The sequence below is a fragment of the Oxyura jamaicensis genome, chromosome 1, assembly GCF_011077185.1.
Source record: "Oxyura jamaicensis isolate SHBP4307 breed ruddy duck chromosome 1, BPBGC_Ojam_1.0, whole genome shotgun sequence".
Classification (NCBI taxonomy): Eukaryota; Metazoa; Chordata; class Aves; order Anseriformes; family Anatidae; genus Oxyura; species Oxyura jamaicensis.
Window position 1 is genome coordinate 180,943,441 of NC_048893.1, and position 16,919 is coordinate 180,960,359.

The following is a 16,919-nucleotide window of genomic DNA, read 5'->3' on the forward strand; positions in this document are numbered from 1 at the left end:
GGAAGGAAGGAAGGAAGGAAGGAAGGAAGGAAGGAAGGAAGGAAGGAGGAAAAAAGGAAAACAACTTTGCTCTAATGCACTCATAAACAACCATTTGGACAGGCAGCTTGAATGAATTCACAGTGGTATTGTGCTCTCTTATCTTTCTTCTCTAAGTCAGAAGTCAACCCACACCTTTTCTTATAGAGTTTACCACCATTGCCCATTATGTAACGTTTACAAGGCTATCTATTTCACACAACTTTGCCCCTACATTATAGCAAAACTGGACACGAGTCCACTTAGTATTGCTGATGCCTCAAAAATTCCTTTCATCCTTCCTTTAAAATGTTTTGTCTCATTAAGACATTCCAGTTCAAAGATCATGCAGCTATTTTATCAAAATGCATTATTTGTCTGGGATGTTTTGTTGACAGGAAGTTTAAGCTTCACCATCGCCTTTTACAAAGATTTGCTAAGCATTGAAATTGTTATTCAGTGAAGTGAAGTGGTAAATCTGTCCTCATCCATGGTGTGTTCAGACTACTGACTGGAACATTTTTGACTGACATTATTAAAAAGAAATATAACCCCAATCTCTTTTATTTTCAGTTTTCTCATCTTCAGTGATGTATGAAATTTCTTTGAGGTTATTACAAAACTTCATCAATTCTTTTTTTTTTTTTTTCACTTGTCATACTAACACAGACCTTAGCATTGTATTTTGGTTTTCACTAGTGAAAGAGCATAACTTGAAGTTCAGTCTGGCATAAATCTTTCCTTGGGTTTGGAAGCAACATATAGTATGTGTAGCGGGACTTTACCCACTTGGTCATACCAAAGTCAATGGGGTAAATTAAAGTGGGAATTTTGTCTCTGAGGTCTTTGAGAAAAAAATGCCAGCAACTATAGTCTGATTTCTATGGAGCTAGTTTTGCCAGAAGCCTTTCCATGGTTTCTGAACACTTAGACTCTACTCATGTTTAGGATGGCAAAGTGGGTCCCTAGCCCAAGAAAAAGTCTTAAAAAGGCTGTTCTCAGAGGTGTAGAGGAATAACTTCCTTGCTTTAACTACAGGGCAGGCCCTCTGATGAACAGAAAAAGTGCAATAGTGATTTGTAACCACTTTTGGGTAAGAAAACCGATGTTTGATATAAGCAGTTTTGAGAAGCAATGCTTTAAATGCATGTTCCTCTTTCTTTGTCACCCAGTCAGTTTTACCAGATTCCACCTAACTAACACTGGCCAATGGTTCATGTGCTTTTGAAAGTCTTGCCAAGTTTCTTCAAAGTTCAAACATTGCACTTGGCACTTGACACTTAAGTAAAGAGAAACATCAGTAGTCCAGAAGATTACCAAGTGATTATGCTGGTGTAAAAGGCAAGTGTGGGTTATTGCTTGAATCTAAGAAAAATACAAGGCAAAGGCTGCTTTTCTTTCTTAGAGAATAATGTACGATTGAATACTGTTATCCGTGATTGAATTATCTGAATACTCTTTTTTTCTGGAGTATTTAAATAGCCATTTTTCTTTCCTTTTTATTTTCAGCAGATAAATGTGCATTTAATTGTGTACCGCTGAAGGTCATTTTACAGTTTAACCAGGTTCTTCCTCTCCTTCATTCACTCCATTATTTCATTCCTGTCAAGATTTTTTATAAACTTTCTTACTTTTTCCAAAGTAAACACCCTACATGTTAACTTAAATATTTAATGAGGACAAAATATATATGGTCAAGTTAACATTTTAAACCAGAACTTTGCACACTAAGTTCAGTAAATGCTATGAAAAAAAGACCATGATACTTGGCAGGGAGTCCAGGGTACTTAACACAATGGAAAGGAAAGGTACTGCAGTTTCATCTCCCAGAAGAAACAGTGACAGTGAATGCAGTTGGGCTCTGTACTGAACAAAAGCAAAAACAAAAAAAAACCACCCAAATGGCATGAGATTAGTCTCATTAGACTCCCTTTGGCAAAGTTAGGTTACTAAAATATAACTTTCTAATGACTTTTCAGATGGGTTCTGGAAACTGGGCCATCTTCCTGGGCCTTGCAGACTTTACACTGGCTCTATGGGATGTCCACGTCCCTCCATTAGAACTAGAAGCTAGAAAGGATACTTGAGAGCAGAAAAAAAATGGTAAAAATCGGTGTCATTTAGGCAGTTGAATATAACCATTTGTGCCATAGATGAAAAAAAAAGATAGCTTGATTGTAGACATGGAACATGAGAAAAAAATTGAGATGTCTTCAGGGACCTTGTTTGGTCTCCAGTTGCTGACCCTGAAGGCGTATCTTTCCTCTAAGTCTAGTGTGAGATCTGCTTGTACAATCTAGATACCCTGGATGTATGATGGCATTTCAAAATCCATCTATGCAAGGGCAGCCAAGACTAGACTCTGAGTATGAGATTCAGTTGCTTTAACATTAATAATTAGTATTACATGAGTTCAACTGCATCTTACCATGAATAAGTGGAGAGCAACTGATTTCCTTGTTAGGCTCTGGCTATGCAAAAGCAGTAAGGAACACAAGTAAACTGTGGGGAGACAGAAGTTAATTAAATCCTCTTATGGTTTTGCCTTATTTTTATTTTTATTTTTAAATTTCATTCCTCTTCTGATATGTGACAGAAAAGTAAAAAGGGTGGCTTATCCTTCAGATTGTATTCAGAAATTTCTCTGATGAAGATAGGTTACAGATCAGACACATAAAATGACAACAAAATAAATCTTGAATAGTAATTAATTAAAAAAAAAAAAAAAAAAGAGCAAGGAGGTGGAGCATAACTAAGGCTCAAATTTGTTCCATATTTATGGAACAAGTCATATAATATAAGTCTCTTACAATTTGTGGATCTATTTCTTCCCTAACTAGATGTTTCTGATGATCACTGGGAACTTACAGCTGATTAAATTGGATGCAAAATATCTCCAAGTGAAAATTCATAATGTACTTACCCTGGTGACAGTGCACGACACTCCGTCTGTACAGATTCAAATACAACTGCCAAATTAGAAGTCTAGAAGTCCTGAAGCTTATTCATCTTGCAACTTGTGCCTGGAAAACATCATCACATACCTTTGATGTTTGGAGAACTGTCGTTATGACATACAGCCCATATGACAAATCAGCCCATTATGACCGCTGCTTAAATAATATACAAGGTGTAAAATACTGTAAGATCAAGTCTTTCATGACTATAGCTTTGGCATCTTCAAATTAACGTAGAGACATTGCAGGGGGAAAAAATGAAAAAGTGCATAGAATCTTGTATTTCATTATACTAACTGCCAGGAGTATGCCCTGAAATATTCTGTCTCCTGACTAATAAATGCCCTCAGGATATATTATTTATTTATGTGGTTTTGCAAAGAAAAATATTCTGAAAGTTTATGTGGGATAATTCTGAATATAAGGAAATGCATCAATAAACTTCTAATTAGGGCACTGACATTTTTCCCTTGAGGTGATAGAAATCTACCCTCTAGTATTTCAAAACTTGTAATTGTGTCATTAGGACCCCATATACAATGGGAAAATGGGTAATTAAATTGATTTAAAAAAAAAAAAAAGAAAAAGAAAAAGAAAAAGCTAGAACAAATCTCTTTTCTGTTAGTAAAATACCCTTTTGTATTGCAGCATTGTGCTCTGGAAATAATAATAATAATAATAACAATAATGGGGGGGGGGGACACGACACTGAGGGAGAGACAGATCTGGGATTCAGGATTTTCCTTGGCCTATCAGCACATAAGAAATCACAACAATAAATTTCCACTGCCATGTCTTTCCCTGAAAATAAACAGTCTAAAATACATGGAGCATGATAACCACATAAAATACAACCAACAATACAAGAATATCATTATCATGCATATACCTTTAGAGAATATCCTCAACTTGTAATAAAGGTTATTAGGCAAAAAGTATTTGGAGATTACCTATGACCTTAGCCTTTTGGCTAAGATCAAGTGTAGTGTAGTATCTGTGACCTTAGTCAAGGTACATTTAAAAAATTCTAAAAGTTTATTGTTTCTTGTTTCTGTTAAGCTACCACTCTGAAGTGGGAAGATGCATATGGTAGGACACATATCCATAATGTTTCAAAAGTGGGGTACCTGAGAAAGGATCATGAATGGGCTAAACAAATACAAAGGGATAAACAAAGGGTTTTAATAGTACACCCCTCAGGCTAACATAGATTGCACTGAAAGAATTTACATGTTAGAAGTTATCACCCCCACCATCAATGCTCAACATACTACAAGGACCAGGAACTAAGAAAAAATGCTGCTAAACATTTTCCTGTTAATTAACATACATGCATTCTGACATCAGGGTGAGCACTTAGGGGAGATATTACTGTACTTTATTATTATGACTTAGGTAGTGACCTTGCCATTTTTGAACTAAGTGCTGCTTTGTTCTCAGAATACTCATGAGATAAAAGAGTGGTCTCCAGGAGTGCAGTGCAACCTTTAGAAGATGTCCTCTTTCTTTGGTCCATTTGGCTTCCTTCAGGTATCAGAGAAGCATTCTCTTTGCTTGCCATTTTTAAAAATAGACCTGTAGCTATGATTCATTACTTGAACTTTATTTTTCCATTCATTTTAAAGCCAATAAGCCTGAAGGCCCACATCACACTGTTCTTTGCCCCCCCCAAAAGGCTTCTCAAGAATTAAAGATTAGCATGAATATTCATGACAGTTTAATAGTTTCTCATCCCTGCTTGAAGATATACAATATATCATGTCTTTCTCAAAGTGAAGAGGCATAGCTATGTATTGTTCCCTGTTTTCTCTTTCTGGAAGAAGACAGTTATTACCTCTTTTGCTGACAGACAAATTCCTCTGGAGTGTCTTATGACTTATTTGTGGCTGTGACTCCTTCAGAATAAAGACCTTTTGAGTCCTGACCATACTGTGTCTCAGTCAAGTAGCCTTTTGAAACAAATGCTTCTTTTCAGACACTCAGTAGAGCCAGGATTTTTCCCTGTCTCTGAGTTTCATTACCCACCAATACTTTCTTGACAGTTTCTGTAGCCTTTGTTGTACTACTTTGAACATGCCTGTGGTTCCCAAAGCTCAAAGCAATGCTTGTACCAATCATTTCCTACCTTCATGAGTCAGTAGAGCCTCAAGAGTTACTCAGCTGCCCAAATGTTAGTCAATGGTGTTGAGACTGCTAAATGTAGTAGCTATATCTTCATTCACTGTAATGGAAACTTGGATGAATAGCTCACATTCAGACACATACATTTCACTGTATCTGGAGCTCAATACCAGTCACTGTATAATGCCTCTGAATGCACAAGCCAAAATCATGCAGGTCCATTTCTGTCATGTTACATATCAAGATAATAGCTTGTTTGCCATATGAACAAGGGATGGGAAAGATCTGAGCTGGATGGGATGGAGTTACCTAAACACAGAGTTTCAGTATGTCTTTCAGTACAGAAGCGTATCCTGCCTGTCCTCTGGCTGCTAAGTGAGTATAGTGTAAGACCTCTGTCAACTGGATATCTTGGATATGCTAGAGTATCTCACAGTAGGTACCTACTCGTGTCCTTCTGCACACTCTACTCTTCTTATCTTTCTAAAGCTCCTGAAGAAGAGTAATGTTCTCCTTACCTCACTTCCAGTGTTGTAATTGGCATTCAGGGGATGATTGAGTTGTAACAAAGTAGAGGTGATTGGTGCTGTTCGAAATGTGGTAAAGATGAAATATCAAGTTTCCATCTCTACAGAATCTGTAAGCCAGAAGGGATGTGTGAAAACCTCTCAAACAGCCTCAAGTAGCTACAGCTCCCATCTTAGTGTGTCCACAGGAGAGTGGTCATGTGGGTGTACATGTCTCCAAGACCATCAAGGTCTTACTGAATTCACACATCTAGTATAATGTAGAACAAAATGTTGGAACCCCTTTAATAAAAAAATAATGATAAATCATTCTTAACCTTATTTTACTACCATTATTTCAGAGTTTTCTTGTCTCAGATTGAGAGATTCTCATTTTAGGCATTTTTACATTTTTTTTCTGAAGTAGATCCTATGTTACTATATTCTATTTTATTCTGAATTCTTAAAGAAATGATTTTTACATTCATCCAAGTGTGCTGAAGTTCTCATAAAGGATCATCTGTCAGTTTCGTTAGTGCTGTTTATTTTCTCTTCCAGCTCTTACCTCACCAAATAATTAGCCCTCAAGATACTGTGCTTCTTAATGTTTCTTTTTCAAATAGTGTTTAGTTAGCCTTCTTTCCACATGATAACACAATCACATGGATTGTGAGTCCTGAGAATGTGAATACATTTTAAAGAATAAAGTTTAATGAAATGCAGCAAGAAGTGTGCATGACTCAGATCCACATATCTACTGCTTTTCTCTACTTAGATTTTTTTTTTCACTTTATCCAAAAAAGCAAGTCTGCCTGGTAAATGTGCTTATAAACTCATGCTCCGTGCTGTAGCATGCTTTGGGGGACTCATTCACCTCCATGTTAGTGCACATTGGCCCGCTGAAGTAACATAATGAGAAATTAGGCCTGCTAGTCCTCATTTAGTTTCAGTAATTGGTTGGGCATTGTTTCTATTTCAAAATATCAATTTGCCATTTGGGAGAATGAGAATCCAGATTTCCAGCTGCAGGTAATAGTTCTGAAGACTTCAGATATCCTGCGATACCCTTGGCTGGTGTAAATTGGACTTGCCCCAGGAGAGCCTATAACGCTAAAATGATTTGTTTCAGACGAAGTTTGGCCTATGAAATACATTTCTAGTCTGATAATGAACAGTCTCGGTACCCAAGAGCACATGACATTAGGCCTCTTTCTCCTGCAGATACATTGGGTATGCAATAGGCAGTTTCTAGGAAAAACACTTTGCTTGCCATTTATTGATTTATAGTCCCTATCAACAGGATTATTGTCATGAAGACAGCAAACTGGATTTTTCCCTGTGGGTATCTACTGGTAATTCTGTCTTGAACATCCTTAGCTACCTTTATGACTGCTGCACATAAACTTTCTTTAGTTTTTTCTGTTCCTGATTTTCTACAGATGTTGCATGTGAGATGCTAAAATCAATTTTGTCTATGTTCTATTCAATATCTCTGCATATTTTTGAGGTAGGACAGGAGATGTCATCAATACCGTCAAGGGGAGAGACTTTTTAGCTGCTGAAAACCTTCAACTTTTTTCTCCATCTCCTCCAAAATGCAATTTAAAGTATCCATGTGATTTCAAAGTATTATTTCAATGAATTTTATTGTGACCTTCAATTCCTTACTCCATTTAATTTCTAAGCAGGCACATATGTAAATTCTCCTGTGGCTAAACAATTTTAACAGATGGGAAGCCTGCTTGAAAATTAGGAGGCCGGAGGGCTGGCTGCAGTAGCAATATATGGCAGAGGAAGGGGGGTATCTCTCTTTAACATCACAGCCCGTACTTTAGTGTCAGGATGATGCAATGCAATGGGTGTTAATTAGGAGGGGAGAGTGATACAGTACAACATCAGGCATCCACACATGGATATGTCTTTACAGCATCACACACATTCACTAAATTCACAGTATTAAGCTTGCTGCCTCCTGCCTAACGAGTAAAAAAAAAAAAAAAAAAAAAAAAAAATAAAAGAACAATCACATGCAAACTCTTATTCCTTTTATTTCTGGGTATTACAGTTTCTCTGGATGTTGCAGTCCTGCCCTGATAATGGGAAGGAGAAATGTCACTTTCAAGGGTGTTTTTAGCAAGAGATGCTGGTGATCTTGCACAAAAACACAGAAGGATTTTTGATTATCCATGGAACTGAGTAAAACAAGTGCAATGAACACTGAGCTGGGCAAGTCAAAAGCAGAATTAGCCCAGAAGCATACCCAGCGGGCAGCCAGTGCCATGCACTTCCCTCTGTAAGAGGGATCAGTTGTCTGGCAAGCAGCAGCCTCCAGCTCAGCTTGTAGCTTTGACAGCAGCTGGTGGTGCCCCAGGCCCATGTCCCCTGCAACAACCGGCTCTGAATCTCACATTGTTCAAGCTTGTGGGTAAGCCCCCTGCCAGATCAACTCACAGTGGGCAATAAGAAGGTGTTTAGATGAAAGATTTTGCACTCAGAAAGGCCAATGGCTCGATGGCAATGGCAATGACAAGTTGGTTCAATCTCTTCGCACTGCGATTGTGGCCCCACCTTCTCCTTGAGTGGAATATGCTCCTGATCAGCACAAGCAACCTTGCCTTTTAACATTATGTTTAATAGTGCAGCTCTATTCTGAAAAGTGACAAAGTAAAAATGTCACCTTCTAACTCACCAGATTTGTCATTTTAATGTATTCAGAAGCAGATCTGCTCACTTTAATGACAAAAGGAAGTTTTTACTACTTTTTGCCTGTGTTAACTCTATAGAGCCAATGTAGCCAGAGCATTGGACTAGTTTTTTTTTTCCTTCTCAGCTGTGCGAGAACCATTTATTAACATTCAGTCATGAAGCCAATTGCAAATTATAATTTGCAAATTCTAATTACAATCTCAAATTCACAAAGCAACCGGAGGCAGCAGATGAACAAATTTCAGGGTAGGTTTTATTTACACACAATGATGTTCTCAAAGAAGTCAGGATTTAAACTGTGTAAGTTATGAGGAAGTGGTAAAAAGGAGATTGGCTTTCCAGAATTAGATTGGATTTAAAAGGCTGATAAGTGCCATAATTTTTTATCAGTAGAACATTGAAAAGACCTTAAGATATAAAATAGAGCACTATCATAACACTTCACATGTTTAGCAGTTTTCTTTTCAGAAGAATTGAAATTTAGGCTTGTATTTAGTGACACGCTGAAGAGTACATGCAAATAAGGAATGTGAACCAGCGCTTTCCACTGGGGACTAGAGCTGAGAGGAAGTTTCATATTTCAAAAACAGTTTGAGTCTTCCCTCATGCAACGTGACCTCTTTTTTTTTTTTTTTTTTTTTTTTTTTTTTTTTTTTTTTCTCAAAGTCTTTCCAGACTTGTCTTTCCTCCCCTCTCCTTTTTGGTGAGCTCACAAAGACACATAAATAATCATGGAGCAACTGGAAATCAGTCATATCTCTGACACTGCTTTTGTTCTTCTGCTCATTGTCCTAGCAACTTTCCTTTAATTAATAAATTCTGAAGGGCTCAGAATAGGTGAATGTTGATGTGAGTTTGCAAGACATAACTAGAGGAAGAATTCCTTTAATGGGGCAGGAAGACTGGGGGAGGAGATTGCAAGAATTAATGGGTGATAGAGGGCTGGCTGAACACAATAAACCTCAGACTCGCACAGCCCAATCTCCCTTAAAAGTCTGTGCCTTTTGCTTAGAACCAATGGGCTAACTTTGGGATTTAAGAGGCCCTTGGATTATGTAACAAAACCCCAAAACCACAGTATTTGTACTACGTCTTTTCAATGCCTGCAGACATTCATAATAAAAAGTGCTATAAAAATGTCACTGTGTTGAGACTCTTATGTCCTTTCCAGAAAGATATAAAAAATCCTCTTTGGGAAGATCATGGCTGGGAGTAGTAAACAAATGCTTTAATTGACAACTTTGGGCCCACTAATACTCTCCTAATACTGGCATGGTTGTATTTTTTTGTAAAACAGAAGGCTGGGCAAAACTGTATTTACACTGGGGAGGGATCATTCTTCTTACATGCAATATGGCTTTTCTTTCTCCATTCAACATTTTTCCTGGCACTAAGCTGTGATTACCCTTTGAATCATATCAGTAGATAAAGATATGAATATTGCAAAATAACTCATTGTTATAAAAAAGCTTAGAGTCCGAAAGTCTCATTTATTTTCAATGTACATTTTTTATATCCAATATTATTTTATTGCCACTTATATTAAAATGTCAACCAAGTGATGCTGCAATCAAGTGATTGTCAGGTCCTGTTTTACAATGCTTTCTGTACAAATATGTGTCATTTTAACAATAAGAAAGCTATTCTCTGCAAAGAGTCATCATAGGGGAATGTCTTCACTTTGTAGAGGGAGTTATTTTCCCCCAGTTAGAAGGGGACTCTGTTCTGAGGTTTTGGAGCTCTAAGCAACCACATAGGTGCTACAATTACAATGATCTTCTATACCTGTAGAATATAAAAGTGATTTGATTCATAATCCTTTTCACTTTGATGGAACCACTGGGAAGTGCTGTTCAGTGCAAATCATAACTCAGGTAGTTAAAGGAAAAGCCAGAGAATGTGAGAGACTGGACATAACACAAAGTAAAGGAGAGATGACATAAAAGTCTCATACTGAATGACATACGAGACAGAGCCCTTTGCTGAATTTGATTCTTGTCATGACTTGGGGTTAAGCATCTGCTTAGTCTTGTGATGGGATGGCTTGAAGCACCGTCCAATAGACCATGGCTATCTTTTCATTTAATTCTATGGGTGATGGATCACGTTCTTATTGAGCACAGGGTATGATTTATTAGGGGCTACAGGATTTTTACAACCCCAGGTTTGTACATTCATTACTTGAACTACATTGGGCAATGAAAATAACTCTCCTCTGTTTACAGCTATTACAAGGTAGAAATGGGCAAACCTTGAAAAACTCTGTCATGTCTCCTTCCCTGACCAAGTAAACCAAGCTTCTAGGTGTCTAGACAGAATTCTCCTTTCCGTGTACTATAGTTGATTGGGACTGTTCTTACTAAGACTTCACAGGTTAAACAAAGCAAACCATTCATTACTAAAATGCTTTTTTCTTTTTCTTTTTTCTCCTAAATATGTGATTTAAAAGGCAAGTACTTCACAGTTGTTCACAGATGTTGAGGATGTCAGTAAGCGTGGAAGTCAGGGTCTTTCCTTTTGCTTTTGGGCCCAGAACTTTTGGACCTATAATTGCATAATGGCCCAGCTTCACCAGAGAAGAGGGCTGTTGTCTCATGCCATGCTTTCCTGGAAACTGTGGATTTCCTTGAGATACCTAACTATCACAGGGAGTGAGGGCTGTGTGTGAACTCTCTTGGGTACTTTTCTAGAACTCTCCCAGGTCCATGACTTTGCAACACGAACATTCAGAACATCCAAAAGGGACAATAAAAAGATATGGCAACAAAAAAATCTTCAAACCTTTTTACCGTTTCTAATCCCTCTCTCCTTAGCAGCACAGCCATTTCATGCAGGATTTTTGACACTGCTATAAGGACTGTGAGAATGTTTACAGAGACACAAGGGGGCTTGTCCTCAAGAACTATTCAACAAAAGTCCAATTAAATTTCTTGACAGCTGTTAAACCTGCTCAGAACAATTTTGAGTACACTTATTATTCATTAGGGAATCAGCTAATACCAGGATGAAGAAAATGCAACAACGTATTTGTTTTCCAAGTCATGTTTTTAACAGCAAATGACAAAGCCAGGCAACAGTGTCCCTGTTGCATGAATTGATGAAAGTTAGGTGTTTATGGCAGGTGAAAAAGCAGAAAGAGTACAAGCTTCATTTCCCATAGACTTGGCTGCAGACTAGCCTGCAAGGCTAAATATCAGGTTGTTTTCATTCAATCAACATCCAGCAGCAGTCGGAAATTGAATTCCACAAAAGATTTCTTTGGGGTATATAACCCTTATGCACCCTCAGGTGCCGCATTTACAAGGTAAACATGGGAAGAAAGTCTGTCAAAAAGAAAGAGAAGGATAAGGCAAGTCATCTCCTTAAGCTGAAGATATTTGTATTTATTGGTGTAATTGGATACATCCTTATTGCGGTAATGAACATAAAATCATTAAGAAGTTCTATCAATTCTATATCAATTCTATTGAAAGCTTTGCACATTAGGAAAAAAAAAAAACTTTTACGTACTTAATATTGCGTATCCCCCTTTGGCTTCTTGTCCAGATTTTGGCTAAGCACCTCTCTACTACATCCTCAGCTAGGTATCTCTTTATTACCACCAGATCATATGAACAATATTTATGACCATAACCAATAGATCATAGGGTGGTAACTAGATTGGTTAGGTGAATATTTCACTTTCATGGAGATAAGGTGACCAAAGGAGGCATTTCTATTTGTAGCATGGACCACATCCATGGAATGTTAGGTTGCATCATTCATTCTAATGCCCCAACAACTGCTCTATTTCACTGCACGCTTAATTTAGAAGAAGATGGAGAAATCTATCATTATAATTTTCTCTGCCATAAGGCTCTCTCTTCCTCCTCACAACATCATCTGACACTTCATCTACCTGAGGCTGGGAGGCTGAGCAGGATTTCATCCAGGGATAGGGTGAGCATAGATGCAGCTTCTCTTTCTATTCGTAATCCAGGAGAAAGGTCCATAACTGCCATTTTAGAGGGGCTGACAAATCCTGAAAATAATCCAGTAACCAGGCCACTACTCAATGACCATCTTCTGAAACACTTTCCTTATGTGAAGCAGCAACCAGTTGATGGGGAGCTTCATGCATTAGTGGGACTTGGGAGGTGCTCAGGCTCTCACCTCTTGTGACTGCAACAAGGCAAGTTAAAGGGTGGGGGTACTGCTGTATACTCTGATTTTGTTTTGGAAAAGCTCTTGTGCATGAAAATACTTTGAGAATAACACTAGATGAAGCAGTTGTGATGCAATAAACTTTAGAAAGTTTGATTGGAAAGTAAACTTTATGTATCCTTTTTTTCTCTATGTAAAATTTTGGAGAACAGTAAAATTAAAAGGGTTGGAAGCTGCATTGCTTTTGGCAGATTATAAGTACAGTACCTATATATGTATATAAAAATGTAGATATAGGCCGTGAGTATTTTCCAGTGATACCTTCATCTTATTCTCACATCCCATTCCTGTCTCTGAGAAAGCCCTTCAGGAGTCATGCACATTTGAATATTTGCCTCTCTATTGTGATTCTTATTAAAGATACAGATTATTGACAATGACATTTTTTTCCCAGTATAGACACCTCACCACTAAAAATTGGACTGACACCAACAGATAGTAGTGATCATTTTTAACTGCTTCAGTGCTCAGTGCTGTTCAAGTCAGGGACACAAAATGAAAGGCTCCACCACCCCTTACCAGTCACCTAAAACATACACTCTCCCTGAATATATTTAATTCTTCAACACCGATTAAAATAGCTTCATTAAAAAATGTATTCAAGGGCCCTGGAGTTTTAGCCTCTGATGCTTTTTATGTAGGCCAAAGAGTGCTTGTTTTACAGGATTGAAGGAGATTAATCAGCAAATTGGCTGCAACTTCCTTCAGAAACAAAATGCTGATTTTTAACTACAGTATTTTAATGGTATCTCCAAGCCTGAGACCTGATTTTGTGGCATTCAGCATGTGACTCATGTTCTCTTATAACTTTGAATTATGCATTTTATCTTCTTATTTGAGTTTTTACGCACAAAGAGCTCAGTCACTCTTGAATAAAACCAACCAGGATATTTCTAAGGCTCTTTTGGTTTGGTTTCATTTCTTACTGTACCTAAAAAGGCATTTATTCAGTTATTCTTCATGACTCAGAAACCCACATTCCAGCCCCAGACTGACAACTTGTGTTTGGCTGAGCACCTCCCATAGCCTTGCAAACTGCCCCGCCAAGTCAACTGTTTTGGAGTCTGTCCATTTCCCTCTCCAATTTTTGTTTCTTTTGAGATTTCAGAGTCTTTACTTTCCTCCTGGGGTGCATTTTTTGAATACTTATCCACCAGGTAACCTATCTGCTGATCCACTATGCCACCTCTTTATGCTGCCACAACTTGTGCACAGACCTTTCTGCATGTGAATCTCTGGCAGACAAGTTGCTTCAGTATTTTTATTTTAATAAATCTCATTTCAGTTGTTTGACTTATTCACTCCTCTTGCTATTTATAGGGCTACAGGATAATACAGTTTGCACGGGACCTCAGTTTTCACTGAGCACCTGCTCCTAGCACAGTCAGCTACAAACTCAGCGACCACTCACCAGACACCACTTCGATGACTCTGGCTCCATCTTCACTGTAGGTGCTGGGGGGTGTTGCTGTGACCTCCCAAAATATCTGTTCTCCAAGCTGCACAAGGCCAGCTCCCTCGAGTTCTCATTATGGGGCAAGCACTCCATCCCCCTACCATTATAGTAACCTCTGATGAATTCCCCCCCAGATTATAAGTGTCTTTCCTGAACTGGAGGGCCCAAAACTGGATTCAGTATCCTAGATGTGGTCTAAGAAGTCCTGAGCAGAGGGGGCAATGACTTCCAGCCCTACTGCTAGCTCATCCCTACCTCCCCATCTTCCAACCCCACGGGACACCTTCAGCAGAGCTTCCCCACAGCAGAGCCACTCAGTTCTCAGTCTATTGCTGCAAGTGGTTCTTTCTGCCCAAGGTCAAGGCTTTCCATTTTTCCTTATGGAATTTCAGGAGGTTGCTTTGGGCCCATTCCTCCAGGCTGCCCAGGTCCCTCTGGCATCCCTGCCATTGAGCACATTGCACCCACACTTGTACATAGTCAGCAGCAAACTTTCCTCTGCTTTCCCAAGCAGTCTCTTCTCTCTTTTCCCCCTCTTCTTAGATCCCATTTGTTTTTAGGTTACCTGCTTACTAAGCACAAGGTAAATTACACTCTGCTGCATTGTTAGAGCCGACAAGCAGAACTCTGCCTGTTTTAATCCAGATCACACTCTTTCTGACACAATCCTTTCTCATTCATAACATCCAACCACAGGGACCTGGAGAATGTAATTTTTCTCACTGCTGCAACAAGGCGTTTTTCTAACAGCTATGTAAAACCTTAATTAAAGCTTACAGGAGCAGGGAATGCAGCAGTGTACTTTTGTAATGCATCAGTAAGACCAAATGCCAGCTCTTTCAGTGCCAGCTGATTAGTCTAATCTCAGGCAAACCAGCTAGTAAAACTGTGCTATGAGAGTACTTCCAAACTGGATTCCTTTCTCTGATATGCAAATTGTTCTTTAAAACTTCCAAAATGCTATTTTTATTTAAATTAGTAGATTTTTTTAATGAGCAGGTTTTTATTGATGTTCATTAATATGCATCTTAAGCATTGATAGTTCTCAGATCAGCATGGTACACAGGTGCTGACACTTTTAAAGGAAGAGCTGGTAATCCTATAGTTGCTTTAAGTTATTGTTTTGGATCAATGGATCATTAATTTTGAACACTTTAATATATGTAAAGCTCCCTGAAAATGCAAAGACCAAAGCTCAATTAGTGTTCTGCATTTTGCTGTTCACCTAAAGGAAAAAAGAAAAATGTAGAGGTCACTGTTATAAAAATACATGCAGAGTATATTTTGCAGCTCAAATATGTGTCAGCAAGTATTTATGAATCAAAACAAGATAACACCAAATAGATGACACTAAAAATGTCAATGAATACATTAGAATGGAAATACACCTCCTATTTGTTTGTCAGCCAAATACTAAACCAGGACTAATGTTTTTCCTTTGCCAACCTTGTGTGGCTTTTTCAAGCCTGTGATTAGCATTAAGGAGAAAATCATGTGTTCTATGTGCCTGTAAATATTCACATATCCCATTTCCCTCAGCTGCTCTTTTGTGCCCTGACTGAGATTTATGGACGTTCACCTGAAAAGCAAATGCCTGGCTGTCATTACTCATGTCTGAATGCCAGCTGCAGAGCAAGGAGAAGCCAAGGCTCTGGAAATAAGCAACACTCAGGGAAAGTTTCAGCAAGCACCCAGGTATTATACTTCTGACAGCTGCCTTTTGATGACAAGGCTGTTCCTTTCCTGAAGGCACCAACTGAAGAGCGAGATCAACATCAGGCTCAGGATCTATCTGTGTCTTTTCTCCAGACACCACATAATAGTTGTCTTGGCAATGTTCAAAATAGAACTAAAGATAGAAGAATACCAACAAGAAGATACTAAGGACAGCACTGAAGGCATCACATAGAAATATAATTCCTGTTTATTTATCAGCCACATCCAGAACCAGGTCTATTGTCCTCGTTTTCCAAGCATCACTCAACGTCATACATTTTTGGCAATCAAGTTGTTCAATGTTCTCTGCTTGTTCTCTTCAGGAGATAAGAATTCACAGGCTGGCATCGCTTTAGCTGAGTCCATTTTATTGGAGCATATTTAGCTTCCCAAGACTTCATTCACAACCTCAAATTAGAATAATTTAGGGTTATTTATCATAGGTGTCTGTTGGATGCCTAGCCAGTTCCACCAGCTAGAGGCAGGCTGGGAAACAGGACAACAACAGCCTTCACTTTTCTCTTTCTACTTAGCTTTGGCCATAGCTAAGCAGTGATGCATGTTGGCTCTGCCACTTAATTAACAGATGTATTTCATGTCAATAATCCTCCATGTTTTTTGTTTTTTTCCCCAGGAAAAAAAAATACTGAAATCCAACAAAAATCTTTATTTCAATATGCAAGGGTCCATTCTCATATCTTCACTTATAAAGCACATATCTAGAGTAGTAAAAATACAGCCTGCACTGAAAGCAAACATACCTAAATTACGATGGAGGTCCTCAGGCGCTATCCTAATTGGTATCACAACAGTATTGTACCAGATAAATGTAAATATTTAAGTAAGGCTTTGTATGGAAACAACTATACAAAAAGACAGAAGGAATCCTAAGCTCTTAACAGCCCAGAACAGATCTATTTCATGTGCTGCCTGGATTTGCTCTTCCTGTGACTGCTTAAAAAAAAAAAAAAAACACGTGATTAGCATGACAAGTCTTACTTCAGATGGTGTAAGAATTACTTGTAAGACCTGAGACATTCTCATGCAAGTACAGATAATGCACACAGGGACCCTATTTTTCAGGTCTCTGGGTTTTTCAGACTGAAAGTGCACCACACTTATCAGATCCTTTTCCATTTACAGCATGAATCGCTCCCCTCAGCTTGTAGTCTTCTGCAGATCTTTTTTTTTTTTTTTTTTTTAAATTATTTTTTAAAATCAATTCACTGCAAACTC